The 14,311-nt window shown below is 40.0% G+C and overlaps 1 pseudogene; it reads right to left on the bottom strand.

Moving 5' to 3' along the window:
* Window positions 1-2,670: 2,670 nt before the first annotated feature.
* On the bottom strand, window positions 2,671-2,779 carry LOC128436000 (uncharacterized; annotated as a pseudogene).
* Window positions 2,780-14,311: the final 11,532 nt, after the last annotated feature.

Genomic DNA, 14,311 nt, shown 5'->3' with positions numbered 1-14,311 from the left:
TTTCCATGACTTTTCCAAACCTGGAAAATGAACAAATAAATTCCATGTTTTCCATGGTTTCCAGGTACCGTGGGAACCCTGCTGGGGTAGAACAACCTACCAGTGAAGGCAGTAGATCAGGCCATACTTTGTTTCCAGACAGATCATTCCCTAGGATGATCGCCACTCCTGGAACCGGTAATGATGGCCGGTCTCCCATGGACACCTGTCCCTTAACTAAAGCACAAGACAACAAAAAACGATGCCCTACCTGTGAGCACACATTTTAAGAGCAACGTCTTCTCTTCATCAGTACACTGGTGGTCTTGACTTAACCGCTCAAAAAGACAAGAAATTATCCACAGCCTTCTCACAACATTTTTTTAGTAACCTTAAATTATAATCTACATTAAAAGTATCTGTGGAAAATGCTGGCGAAACTGGAGGCAACTTAAGCTCTTTAATCAGCTCCAGTTCAACCTCACGCAGCCTAGTAGTTAACTTTAATCGTTCAAACTCCCATTCTTGCTCCCTGGCATGAACTCACTCTTCATGGGCATGTGCTTCACTTTCCTGTTTCTTCTGTTCAAATGTTATGTCACCAAAGTCAGAAAGGAAAAAGCTTGTACTACCCTTTAACCTTGATCTGACAGCTACTTCCTCTTCAGCAACAACTTCATCTCTGGAACTGAAGGGGGAAACACTGGCAAAACACCAACCTGTCCTAACTGGGCCTTTAAGTGGACTGCATTACTTCCTTGCGAACCGTTTTAGGAAGCTCCATTTCATAATGCTCTGCAATTTTTAGCACCTGCTCCCTGATACATTTTCCTAGCACCTACCGATTGGAGACTGCACAAAATCCTCCATGGTAGCCATCGTTTCAAACGAACCAGCCCAGATAACCCTTTTAAAACAAATTATGTTTAATTAATATATATTTCATCACCTTTGGAATACCTCTCCCCTGACTATCTGCCTAACCAATGCTAACTACCTTCTCTAGACCCTAGTCTTCATGCATTTCATGACAGGTGTTTTAAACACAAAACCAATGACCAGGTAAAGCCCCAGCTATGCTGTTACTCACCAGACGGACATGGACGTGTACCCAAGACACAAAGTCAAATCATGTTTATGCACAAAAATAACAAACAAAAATAACAAACCAACAGACCCCCGAGAGAGATACTGTTGCTTATTCCTACCAGGAAAGGTAACTCCAAAAGGTAAATTCCTCTAATTAGTGCCTGATAATGAATGCAATTAGTCCCACCGATGTAAGCTCAAAGCATTACATTCACACTCTAAAGTTATCACACACCCAACCAGTACACTATTCCAGGTTAACCTTAACCTACTAGAGGCCTATTACTTTCTCAGGACAGAAAAGAGTGAGAAACAAACCTGGATCTGGATTTCGGACGAGCCCCCACTTGTTACACCTTGGCTCATGTGTGCAACAAGAAACACTGAATGGCACAAAGCTCTGCAGTTACAGTATTTATTCTACAGGAATAATACTACAAAGAACAAAATACAAAGAACACCTCCACATGTCCATGTGGAGGTAGACCCGGTGAATGAGAGACCAGAGCCCAGTCTGCAGGCCTCTACAGTAGTGGCCACCCCAGGTGTGCCACATCCCCGCTGATCACCAGAGTCCGACTCCGCCTACAGGAGCCTGAAACACAACACAAGCATAGCAGACAACTCCAGGGTTGTCACAAGATGAATGACAGAATGTATGAGGAAGACATAGGGAGGTGTTGGGAAAGGTTGAAAGAGGGGATAAGGGGCATGAGCAAGAAACACAGTAAGAACAGGGGAAAGAAAGAGAGAGAAAAAAGCTGGGGAAGGGGATAATTATGACAGAGGGATACATAAGGATGAACTAAAGGAGACAGAACAGGGAAAGTGTTAAGGTGCAATAATTAGAAGTAAAGCGAGGTATGCAATAGAGGGTGAAAAATGTACAGGGTATTTCTTAGGGCTAGAGAAGACATGACAGGAGAAAAATTATTTTGAGCCAGTGGAGGGAAAAAATAACTGACCTTGTAGGGAAAGTGGAAATAGTTGAAGAATTTTATAGAGAGTTATATATGAAAGAAGAGGTAGATGTGGAGAGTAGCAGGCAGGTGATAGACAAGATGGAAGCTAGACTGAGCGATGAGGAGAGGTGTGCGAAGCAGAGATAAGTAATGGAGAGCCAATGACTGGATGTGGCTATTGAATTTAACTTTTAAATATCTCGTCCCATCTGCCACATTAGTTCCATGCCACATCCTCCTCTTTATCGGAGATACTGCCGAGACTCCCCAGCCCTAGAGTTTATCTAGTATCATACTGTCCTTGATGTAAAATGGCAGGTTCATAAATGATACTACCAGCTCATCATTAACTAGCTCTCTAGCGTGCACCCTCGTTTCTCCAATTTTAAACCCATCCATGAGCCTCTCTTTCCCTTTCGGATGGCTCGTGGTCATTTCATATTTTTTTTCCCGTCCATGTGTCTACACGCCAGAGCAGCCCTCCACACAGCTCTCTCACGCACCTCATCAGCTCCATCGCCGTTGCTTCATCCTCGGCTTCCATCTCTACCATTACGGTTAGCTCCCTCTCATTGTTTGTGCAGCTTTTGTCGGCTCTCAAGCGCACAACCCTCTGCTGTTTGCAAAGAGAAGTGGAAAAAGCTTACAGCACCTGGTATTCCCAGGCAGTGTCCCATCCAAGTACCAACCAGGCCCGACCCTGCTTAGCTTCCAAGATCGGGTGTATTCAGGTTGGTTTGGCCGTAAGCAAATGATTCCACCCACTATACCTTATTTCTACATTTGAATAAATCAGGTGAAATGTTCAAGAAAACAAAATGAAGGTGTAATTTTGTCGTAATAATGCAAGGAAAAACATCCTTAGAACATTCAATCATTTACTTCAGTAATGATGTCAAGTTTTCATTTACTGTATTTTCCTTGATGTTGAGTAAACTTCCTGCTCATTCATCGCTCTATTCAAATAAATGTGCTAATATTACATGAACAAAGTAGTTTTCTTTTTATAAAAAGTATTTTCCATGTTCCCTCTGAGGATGCCATATCCTGTTTTCTTTAACCCTTGTGTGGTGTTCGGTTCTGTGGGACTCTTTTTCAATGTTTGCTAAAAGAAAAAGTATTCGATTAACATGTTTTTTCAACCTCAAACTCATTGGCTTTGGCTCATTTTCTGTGATGAACATATAAAAGAACATATTTGCGATGTCTGTGTACACGGTACACCTCCCCTACACATTTACTTTACATATGTGGTTTCCGGGTCCACGGGACCCAGGGGTAAGAAAAGTGTGGAAATTGTACAATTTAAGCACTTCTGCTCCCTAATTTCTGCACATTTTTACCCTCTGTCTTGCGGGAAACATTCTATATTATTTTCTCACACTATCCCAGCTGCAAATTGGGGGCTGGATACAAAAAATACATATATTTGAACATGTGGCTCCTTATCACAATCAATGAACATGGCAAAAAGATTCTCTGCTCAGAGGGCCTTAGAAATGATTTTTTAAGAGAGAGAAGCTGTGGAAGAGAATGAAGAAGAAGAGTTTTGAGAATATGAAGATCATATTTCTGTCAATTCAGAGACTGAAAGTGAGTTTGAAAAAAGAGGATTAGAATGACCATTAGCCAGCTTCAAGATTAGCCCGTCTGGAGCCAAACAAAGGACCCACCTGTCTGCAGCCAGCAAGTGGAGAAATATGGATGTCAAAAAGAAGTTGAATGGTCTTTTGCCCAAAGAAATGAGCCACCCCGCATGGCTACCAATATAATAAGGACGCAACCATGGCCAACACAGATAGCCGTCACTCATGTACAGGAAATCGAGTCTTCTTTTGAACTTTTCGTCCCAGAATCCATCCAGAAAATCATTGTGGATTGAATTAATGCGTGTTTTTAGAGAGGTGGAATGAGATGGACCGAACTCATTTATTTCCATACTTTGGGGTTCTCATCCTTGGTGGGGTTTTCAAATTCACAGGGGAATCCACAGAATCCTGGTGCGATGCATAAACTGGCAGGGAACTTTTCCGAGGAACAATGTTTCTGGAAATCTTCCAGATTATTTCCAGGATTATCTGCTTTGATAACACAGACGGCAGCCCAGTTTGGCGGCAGAAAGACAAGCTAGCTGCCATCAGGACAGTATGGGACAAGTGGGTGCCCCGCCTCACCGTATTTTACAACCCTGGGCCTAATGTCACTGTTTATGAGCAGCTGATGCCATTTAGGGGCCGCTGCCACTTCAGGCAGTACATACCATCTAAACCTACAAATACGGAATCAAGAGCTGGGCTGCCTGTAATGCTGCTTCATCATATACATGGAACCTGCAAGTGTTGCGTAGACTGCCAGAGTGTGTTCAATTTATAATTGAGTTCCAAGAAATAAACATCAATTCTGATATTAGTTTTTTTCCACCTATATCTTGATTGTCCCTGATTTTCTTGGTTGTTTAATTTTTCAAAAAAGACGAAAAGCCCTTTTATTCATATATGTGCTTTAACAGGGGTAAATTACAAATATACACCATATATGCTGTCTATATTGCTTGTTATAGGGATAAAGAAAACATCTGTTAAGTATTTTTACATATATACACTTAGGACATATTCAATAAGTGTCGAGCTCATGTTTGAGAAGAGTTGAATTCTTGGTGTTAAACTAGACATACACTAGTAAAGTTCATTATACTCTGGATAGAGTTAATCCATTATAATTAACTCTCAGTCGATAAATAGTTGTTGTCAAAACCGAGTGTAAAAAGGAAGTGTCACTAAATCAAATCTCTAAGTGTAAATGTTTAAATATTAACTCCGAACTTCTTACTCTAAACTCTGATCCTGTATTGCACACCTCAAGTGTTAGCGTCACCCCTCCCCCCTACACCGTAGGAACACCGCTCTGCTGAAGCAAGTTCAGTCTCGACTGCGTGTCAATCGGTCTGCTGAAGATAGAGCTACATCTCAACTTTTAACGGTAACCCTGTTTCGGTAAGTACATGAAGTAGTATCTGATAATATTGTATTTTATATTAATATTACTCTTCGGGCACCCGGTCATTTTGCAATGGTGAGCCACGATAACTTTACTCGTCATGCTGTTACAAACCAAACAAACACCTGCTTAATGAGCTAGATGTTAGCATGCATACCTGGTCTCACTGTAACGTAAAAAGTGAGTAACGGCAGTAAAAGGTAAGTTTGGCTTGACGTTTTGGCTGAGTGAGACGAGTCATGCACTTTGTAACCATAGATATTAAACGTGATAAGATGATGCTAATGGTTCGGAGTTGCTAGCTAGCGTGCTAAAGTGGTGCTAACGCTAGCAAGCCCTTTGTCCAAAGTAATTTCTACATTTTTTTTGTTTTTTTTTTTGTTGCGAAAATAACACAGCTCTTGGTGAAGTATAATATAACTTTTTGTCAGTAACAAACACACACCGTGAAATTCCGGTTTTCGACAGACTGCTCATGTTTACCGTGCCAAAACATATGGAGCCAGAACAGTCTCAAAAGGATTAAATGCACACAGAAATGAATACGTGCGCAAAAAAGATCCAAAAATACATTTTCAATGCACACACAAATATGTTTCATTGCATATATAAGTAAAACAAATTCACATGTAAAATATAAGATTCATAAACATATTTCCGATGCACTCACAAATATATGCATGTAAAAGTATTTGCAATCTTCATCAAATACATATTTGGAGCTTGTTACATTCATATATAAACTGTTGGACCTGCATTTACAAAGTGCTTTTAATTTGTAAACCTCGCTGCATTTGTGTGTGAGACTTTTGAGACTCCCCTGACGTGACTCTGTTTCACAAATGCGTTTTTTCTAAGAGGGGATCGTCTGTAGCCAATCAGATGTCTCACTCCTGTACAGCCAATCACGTGAGTGCCATTACACGACGTCATTAAAACGCGCGCAGGCAGCCTGGAGGTTTTTAGCCCGCCAGCCAATAGACATAGAATTAGTAGATCAGGCGCAAGAAATCCGCCCGCCAATTTCTGGAAAAGTCGAAGACAGGAGACTTTGGCAAGATGTCCTCTGGTCACTTAAGTGTAAGTGAAAAATAATCATTTCTTGTGAATCTTTTACGTAAGTCATGTTCTAGAATTATGAATGAATCAATGTTTATTATGAATCGCGACCGTTAACGCAGACTGTTAGATAATTATTTGAAACATGATAGGCGGTAACTAGCCACATTAAGCCGGGCATACACTGTAGGGGAGAGCCGAGTCGAAAGTAAGGGGGCGGTTTTCTGTTTTCAGTGACGGAAAGTAAACGCACTCGAGCGGTTATTTTATCGGCTGTGTTTACTGTTTCAGGTGTTATAATTATGCTGGTTAGTTAGATGAATTAGTCCTCTAACACATCCTAAAGTTTGACATGTCAGTATAGAAGCAAGTTCGGTGTCGGGACGAAAGTAACAGCTGTCATATCCTCCTTGATTGTCCCTGACTGCTGACTGTCCTGCTAGCCAACCCTTATTTATTGCCGCTATCCCTCTAGTTGTATGCTTTTCTTATTAATATCTTAATTATTAAGTTAACGTGAGTGGTCATGAAATGGCTGATTGACAGGGATTATCTGCTCGAGCTGAGGAAGCTGCTCATGCCATTGTGCAGCTCCTGGTACGCCCTCCACAAGCACAGCTCCACCTCAGAGCACTCCAGTCAGGGCAGCAGAGTCCCCCGTCCCTAGTGCTGCAACAAGTGGCAATAGGGTGAAGCAGGCCATGACAAGGTGATGCATGTATGATTTTAAGATCAATCACTGCAAGTCGAACAATGATCTTGGTATGTAGATAAAGCTTATGGTCATGTAGCATTTATTCATTGACACAGGTTAACTTAAATGTCAGTGGTTTATATTTTCTGAAGTACTGAATATTGATGTCTGGCACACTGCAAGCCAGAGTGTATTTTATGCTTTTATTTAGATAATTCTAATCTTGATAATCGACAATGAAGTAAAAACCATCAACTAAAGCCATTCATTTGCATAATCTTCTCATCTTACTGTGGAGTATCTGGTTTACCTTACATATCTTTTTGTCATTCCCACATCAGGCAATTCCCTGGCATGTTCGGTACCAATCAGCTAAGAGGGAAAAAGAGATTCTGCACACCCAGCCCCCAGACTGTGAAGAAGACAGATTTCAATGTTTATGTCCTCCCTGAGCCGACACAGTTAAGGTTCAGAGGAATTAGAACTTGCCCATGCAGGCCTTGGGAAAAGAATGATAACCATGGCAGAAAACTTAAAACACGATGAGGTAATCATATTGTGTTGTTTACAGCATTGTAGAACGCTTGATGTAGGGCAATACCAAACCAAATATCATGTGAAAGTTTTGACAAAGTACTATGATATTTATATAGCAACAATATTGTGGGTATGACTGTTGGATGGATAACTTGATTTTTGATAACTTGTCATGGGCCCAGTTCTATTCTGCCCCCTAAAGACTCAGGCCGTGAGCCTTCACAGACTTAACTGACATCAGCTGTAAGTGACCGAGTGTGAGAGTCTGAAAGGGTCCAGATGCTGTGATAGGAATGGGACAGCACTTAACCCAATTTCGTGTTACCTTGACCACACAATGTTGTTGACACTGTCTGGTCCCTGTGTTTATTTACATTTTTTTTAACACTCATGTTCCGAGACCATCCCCTGTATTTGACCTCACAACTCTATGAACTGTGGGTAATTTCCTTACCATAAGTCAGCATCGATGCTGAATTATGGTAAGGGGCCATTAAGGGCTCAGTCACTGACTTACTAACTTGCCTTTGCTTCATAGATTGTGGCTGTACTGGAGGAGGAGTTCCCCAAACTGAGAACATTAAAAGGAGGTTGGATGTTTTTCAAGAGCACAGGTAGAATTTTTCTCAATCTCCACTGATGAAAAATATGGCAGATAATGTTTATCACATTCAAAGCCCTACTTTGAATTATCATACTCATCACTCTTCATGTTGTAGAGTAAGTTGTCTGACATGGTACAGCTTATTTAAAGAAGACAAATTATGCATATTTTACTGCAATCTCGTTGGTGGATCACGACAGATCCCCTTAGCTCATGTTGTGCAACTTTGCAGAGGTTCAGCATGGACATATGACATTATAACATCGTAAGGATATTCTAAAATATGGAACAGCATACTATGTCTCCTTAAACTAATAATGTGTTATTGCAAGGTTTTAAAGGGCACTTTTTCCATTTTAAAATAGGTGGTAGTGGGCGACGCAGATTGTCAGTGATTCCCACTGACTCTGAGGGATACTCAACGAGCCTCCTAAGAGCTGCAACGAGCAATGGCAAAAATGTGGTGTACATAATTCCACTTCAGGAGCAATTATGCACCCTGCCACTGCCATATGACTGTGCAGAGTTTTCAAAGATGCCACAGTCGCAATGCATGACATGTGGTACTAAAATGCCCCTCCAGCTGTTGCCATTACATGTGGAGGGATGTAATGGCACTACAACTGTAAGTTGTTATCATAACATTTCTGCCATTTGTCAAAAAAGTATGTACTTTTTAAAAGTTTGTAGCAACAGCTCTCTTGATTTTTCTTTCTTTTCTTTTTTTTTAAAAAAGGAGACTGATTCTGTTACATGCGAAAGAGATGGCTCAGATATCGAGCAGACAGACCCACCCCCCACAAAGATACAGAATTCACTGGAGGTAATCAGTGCTGTTTTATGTTACTTTGCAATTTCAACTTAGCAATAATACCATTTCTTATTCTTTATTCAACACATGAATCAAGGTAGCCGATGTTTCAGCGCACGTAATGACATAATGCTTGCAGGTGCATAAATAGGTGGATTGGAATCAAATTTTCCGACGACACCATTATCTTAAGCTTGCTACGAGCCGGTGACTGCCTCTCGCCTTACTTTAAGGAGATTGACTCTCACCTCACTTTGAACATTACAAAAACTAAGTAGATGATCTTTGACCCCCGAGAAGTGGGCACACATGCCCCTGTAATAATGTGCGATAACATCATTGAGCAGGTCGGCTCCTATAAATACCTGGGAGTTCAAATTGATAATCAAATGAAATGGAATGTGCATGTTGACTATCTCTGTGGTAAATTAGCCCAAAGGTTACATTTCCTCCGCCGCCTCAGATTGTTTGGCATGATCGAAAAGATGGTAAAAGCTGCAACAAAAAACGATCCTCCCTTCAATCCATCTTCGAGGAAACTGTTGTTAAGCAAGCCACCGCATCCTAGATGACCCCTCTCATGTCCTTTACCCGGAATATGAACTCTTACCTAGAGCATGTAGGCATTAGTCAAAACGCTACAAGCTCTCCTTCCTTCCCATATCAATCGCCCTTCTGAACAAACAACCTGCTCAAATGTGAAATCTTAAAATTTAATTAGCACTTTATTGTATTTTTATTTAATTTTATACTTTTTAATCTTATTTATTACCAACCACCTGTCATGTGTATTACTTATTATGAAATTTATTTTAATTACATTTTCAGCATGGGTGAATGAAGTAGACCCCAAGAAAGCTTGCGAGTTGTTCCGAGAAGAACTGCTGCACCAAAACGCCGAACGCCGACATCTCTTTCTGTCAGTCGACACGTTTGATGCAGAAGAACAGGACAGCTCATTTATTTCATTTTATAAACAACATAATGTTCACTGGGCTGCTCCATTGAAGTGCAAGTTGAGAGTTATTACTAACAAGTGGACCTTTTTTTTTATTATAGATAGTCATGTGGAATAAATTTGTATGATTATTTACATTAAATCATGTGAGTTGAGTCCATGTTCCTTATTCAACAGAAGACAGACTGTGTTTTAAATATATATATATATATATATATATTGGTTGATTGTACTATTAATCTGAGATCATCTTAATTTTCAAGGAGATGCAGCAGTTGGCGAAGGTGTCAAAAGACATGTTTTGTCAATGGCCATGCAGAAACTCAAGACTGGCTTCTCTACAAATTTAGGTTTGTATGTGTAGAGTGTACATTACCTTCAGTAGGAATATCTGGATTTTTTAACATGTATTTGCTCTTTTGCTTGTAGCCTATTCCTTTGACACTAATTTCATCAAATGCCAAAATAGTATTGACATGTAAACACTCTTTCATTAGATAAAACTCCAAAGAGTGAGTTTTGGTTTTTAATTGTGATGTTTTCAAACAGCTTGACCAACATGTGATGGCATTGGATATAGATATACTTTGTTGTTCCCATGGGGAACTTTGACTTGGACTCCAGCATGCTAGACCCATTGCATCCATGGGCACCCAACAGATTATATCAAAGATCAGACAGATCACAAAAGATCACGAAATTTATAATGCAGAAAAAGCTGCATCCACAATCAATCAATCAATCCTGCAGGACAGCTTCTGTAACCTCTGCTTATTTTATGCTATTAAAGAGTTACACTGAAACAGACATAAATTAGTTCTTAAACTGATTCATTTTACACCTCTGAGCTCTGTGTACTATGCCTAACATGACAGTAAAAGTTCATACTTTGAGTAGAGAGTGTGAGATGGACAAAATAGGATTCCAATTACCTGTTATGATCTGCATTGATCTATAAATACTTTTCTCCTATTTTATTAAGGCTTTGCTGCTTTGACGAGCATTTTTGAAGGGGAAAAGGAACATCTGGTTCCCTCTGCAGCTGCTGTGCTTCGGGAAAGCAACCTATTTGAGATGGCAGGTCGGATGATGGGTCATTCTTTCCTGCATAGTGGTATCGGTTTATCAGGACTCAGTTTGCCTGTGGTGACTCTGTTTCAGGTGGGAGCACTGACACTGCAGCAGCAGCCCTGACCCTGCAAGACTGTCCTGATCTTGATCACCGTGAAACTATTGGTTTTGTGAGTACCACTCACTCATGTTTGGATTGATTTGTTGCAAAGCATTTCCTGTCCTTGTGTTTACTCAAGATTTTGGCTGTTTTATATTGTACCTTTCAAGATATCTTTGTATGTCACTCTTAAATTATTACTTTTTGTGAATGTCTACCTGATTTAGCTCAAGAAAGCAGAACTTACTGCAGCCGAAACCACCCGTGTGACTGATCTTTGCCTGTCCTGGGATCTTCCTGTTCCAACCTCCACCAACCATGACTGGCTGTTCCAGGAGCTCCTTACACATGCAGTAAGCATTTCATAAATTACATACTTGAAACAGTATGTTAAAATGACAGTATAACCAATTATGATGTCTATTGGCTCTGGTTTGTGTAGTGTCACATTTGTGACTTACTAAAGTAGTAAACTTAGACTTAAGACTTTTATTGTCCCTTATTAGGGAGTAAAATGTTTGTCCTTCGACCTGTCAAATCTGTTTGCAGGTACTTCGTCGTGTCAAGCAGCCTATTAAACAGATCCGCAAAGGCCTGAAAGAAACAGGAATCTGGCCACTTCTTTCTGAAAGGCCAGATGTCCATCCCATATTTTTTCCGAGAGAGGCGAACGAGGTGCTTGACTCACAGGTAAGCTCCCTTTTGTCTATTGGTTGTATATTGTTGCAGGGATTCGATTGCAAAGACTGTAACGGATTTTTTTTATCTGTTACAGGTGTGTGTAAATTTATAAACAAGTCATCAGTACTTTTTAAGATCATTCCACAGCTGTTTCAATGTTAATATTGAACACATTTGTATTTGATCCCCTGTAGACTGTGATCCAGCACATTGTATGGCCACAACCCAGTTGTGACAGCGACGAGGACGAGGATGACCCTGTTCCACTGGAGAAAGTCAGTCTCATCACTGGATTTTTGAGGAAGTTCATAGAGGAAGGTAACGGTCCTTGTTTCTTGTATTGCATTCCTCATCTCATTTTGTGCCTAGTTGCTGGGACTGCTATGTATAAAGAATAGGAGCAAACGTATTGCAGCTTAAGAGATGGCAGTGCTGATGCACAATATCACAATGCATTTGAGGTGTCACATCTAAATTTTTCTCTTCCATAGCATCCCAAGAGGTGCTGCGTGACCTGATGAAGTTCTGGGTCGGGTGGGAGCAGCTGACAAAAAGCCTTGTTGTTGAGGTTGTAACTTCAACTTACCCTGTGGCTCTCACCTGCTTCCTCAAGTTGAAGCTCCCTAGCCACTACCAGACCTACACAATGTTCCATCGTGATTTAATGATGGCCCTTAGTTCTATTAGTTCTGGTTTTGGGCTTGTGTAGATGCACATTTCATGAAGGTTTTTGCACTTTCACTGGTGATGTTTATAATTGTTTCATCTGTGCACTTGTTCTCCAGTTATTGAAGGAATGGTAGAGGAGAGGGACAGACAGGCAGAGGGTGACAGTGGGTGGAGAGAGATCAGACAGACGTGTTATTTATTTGTGGTTATGAAAACGTTTTCATCCGTATGTCCCTTCAGGATGATGTCAGCAGAGCTTCCTCAGTTCAGATAGCTCTTTAGTGTGTATATGGCCAGTACTGGTTATATTTGACTTTATAGGTGAGGTAAGATTAGCATTTTTTTATTTGTTTGCTTTGTCTTTTTCCAGAGATATTTGGTTGTACACATAACTTGTGCATGACATGTCTAAAATAAGGTTTTTTTTCTTTTGAAAACTGTAATTGTCCAATATTGATGTTTTACCTCTTTATAAAACCAATACATTGAATGACTTCTTCTATAAAATAAATCATGCTTGAAGGAAAATGGAAGCATAATTCAATTTACACCTTTTATTTTTTTTTTTTATACTTTATTTTTAAAGAAACAAAGATACATTGAAACATACATACATACATACATAAATGGAACAAAAAGTTGGTCACTTATAAATTTAAACTGATGGTACACTGATGGAAGTAAATGTCAATTTACACAGTAACAGATCAGGGATGATCCTGTGAGGTCACAAACACAATCCATTTTTCCCAATACCGCAAAAATGTATCAAACCGTAGATTCAGCGAAAAAGTCATTCTCTCCATATTTTTTATATCAGTTACAATATCTGTCCAGTCAGTCTCTGTTGGGGGTTCGGCCTGTAGCCATTTTCTTGTTACAGCTTTCTTGCTGGCTGCTAACAATATCTTTAACAAATATTTGTCCTGCACCAATAGGTGAGCTGCGATGTTGCCCAAATAGACTGTAGAAAAGGAACAGTCAAATCCATCTCCAAAAACAGTCTTTATTACTTGTATTACCACCTGCCAGTATGGCTGAATGGCTGGGCAGCTCCAAAATATGTGGAAATGATCTGCCAGCTGTTCTCCACATTTCCTCCAACATTGACCCGTTCCTGCCTCACCTGTTTGTGCCCATTTTAATTTGGGGGTTATGAAACAAAAATCCCTCCAAAGGCCCGAGCTGGTGGAAGTGTACTGCACAGAGCACATATTTGACCAGTCCTCCTCCGAAATGACAAATCCAGATTCTTTCTCCCATTTTAATCTAACCTTATCTGTTGAGTGTTTTCTACTGGATTGCATACTTGAGTATAATTTTGAGATAAGTTTCCTGTTATCCATATTTTTATACATGTCAATAAATATGTCAATTAAATTGGCACCACATTTCTCTTTGGATTTAATCTCATTATTAAAATAGGTCCGGGTTTGTAACTACCTAAAAAAATCCAGCTTTTCTAATCCATACATCTCTGACATTTTCTGAAAACTATCCAGTTCTCCCTTTGATGAAATTGAACAGTAAGAAGTAATGCCCATTCTATGCCAATACCTAAACCTCCCATCAATCCCCGCCGGCTTAAAGTCCGGATCAAAAGCGACATACAGTGCCTTGCATAAGTATTCACCCCCCTTGGACTTTTCTACATTTTGTCATGGTATAACCACAGATTAAAATTTATTTCATCGTGAGTTTATGTAATGGACCAACACAAAATAGTGCATCATTTGGAAGTGGGGGGAAATATTACATGGATTTCACAATTATTTACAAATAAAAATCTGAAAAGTGTTGAGTGCATATGTATTCACCCCCTTTACTGTGAAACCCCTAACAAAGATCTGGTGCGACCAATTGCATTCACAAGTCACATTTGCAAGTCACATAATTAGTAAATAGGGTCCACCTGTCTGCAATTTAATCTCAGTATAAATACACCTGTTCTGTGACGGACTCAGAGTTTGTTGGAGATCATTACTGAACAAACAGCATCATGAAGACCAAGGAGCTCACCAAACAGGTCAGGGATAAAGTTGTGGAGAAATATGAAGCAGGGTTAGGTTATAAAAAAATATCCAGAGCTTTGAACATCTC

This window comes from Pleuronectes platessa, chromosome 24, assembly GCF_947347685.1.
Source record: "Pleuronectes platessa chromosome 24, fPlePla1.1, whole genome shotgun sequence".
NCBI lineage: Eukaryota > Metazoa > Chordata > Actinopteri > Pleuronectiformes > Pleuronectidae > Pleuronectes > Pleuronectes platessa.
Note: the sequence above shows the minus strand (reverse complement) of the source record. Positions and strands in the feature narration are given on the sequence as shown.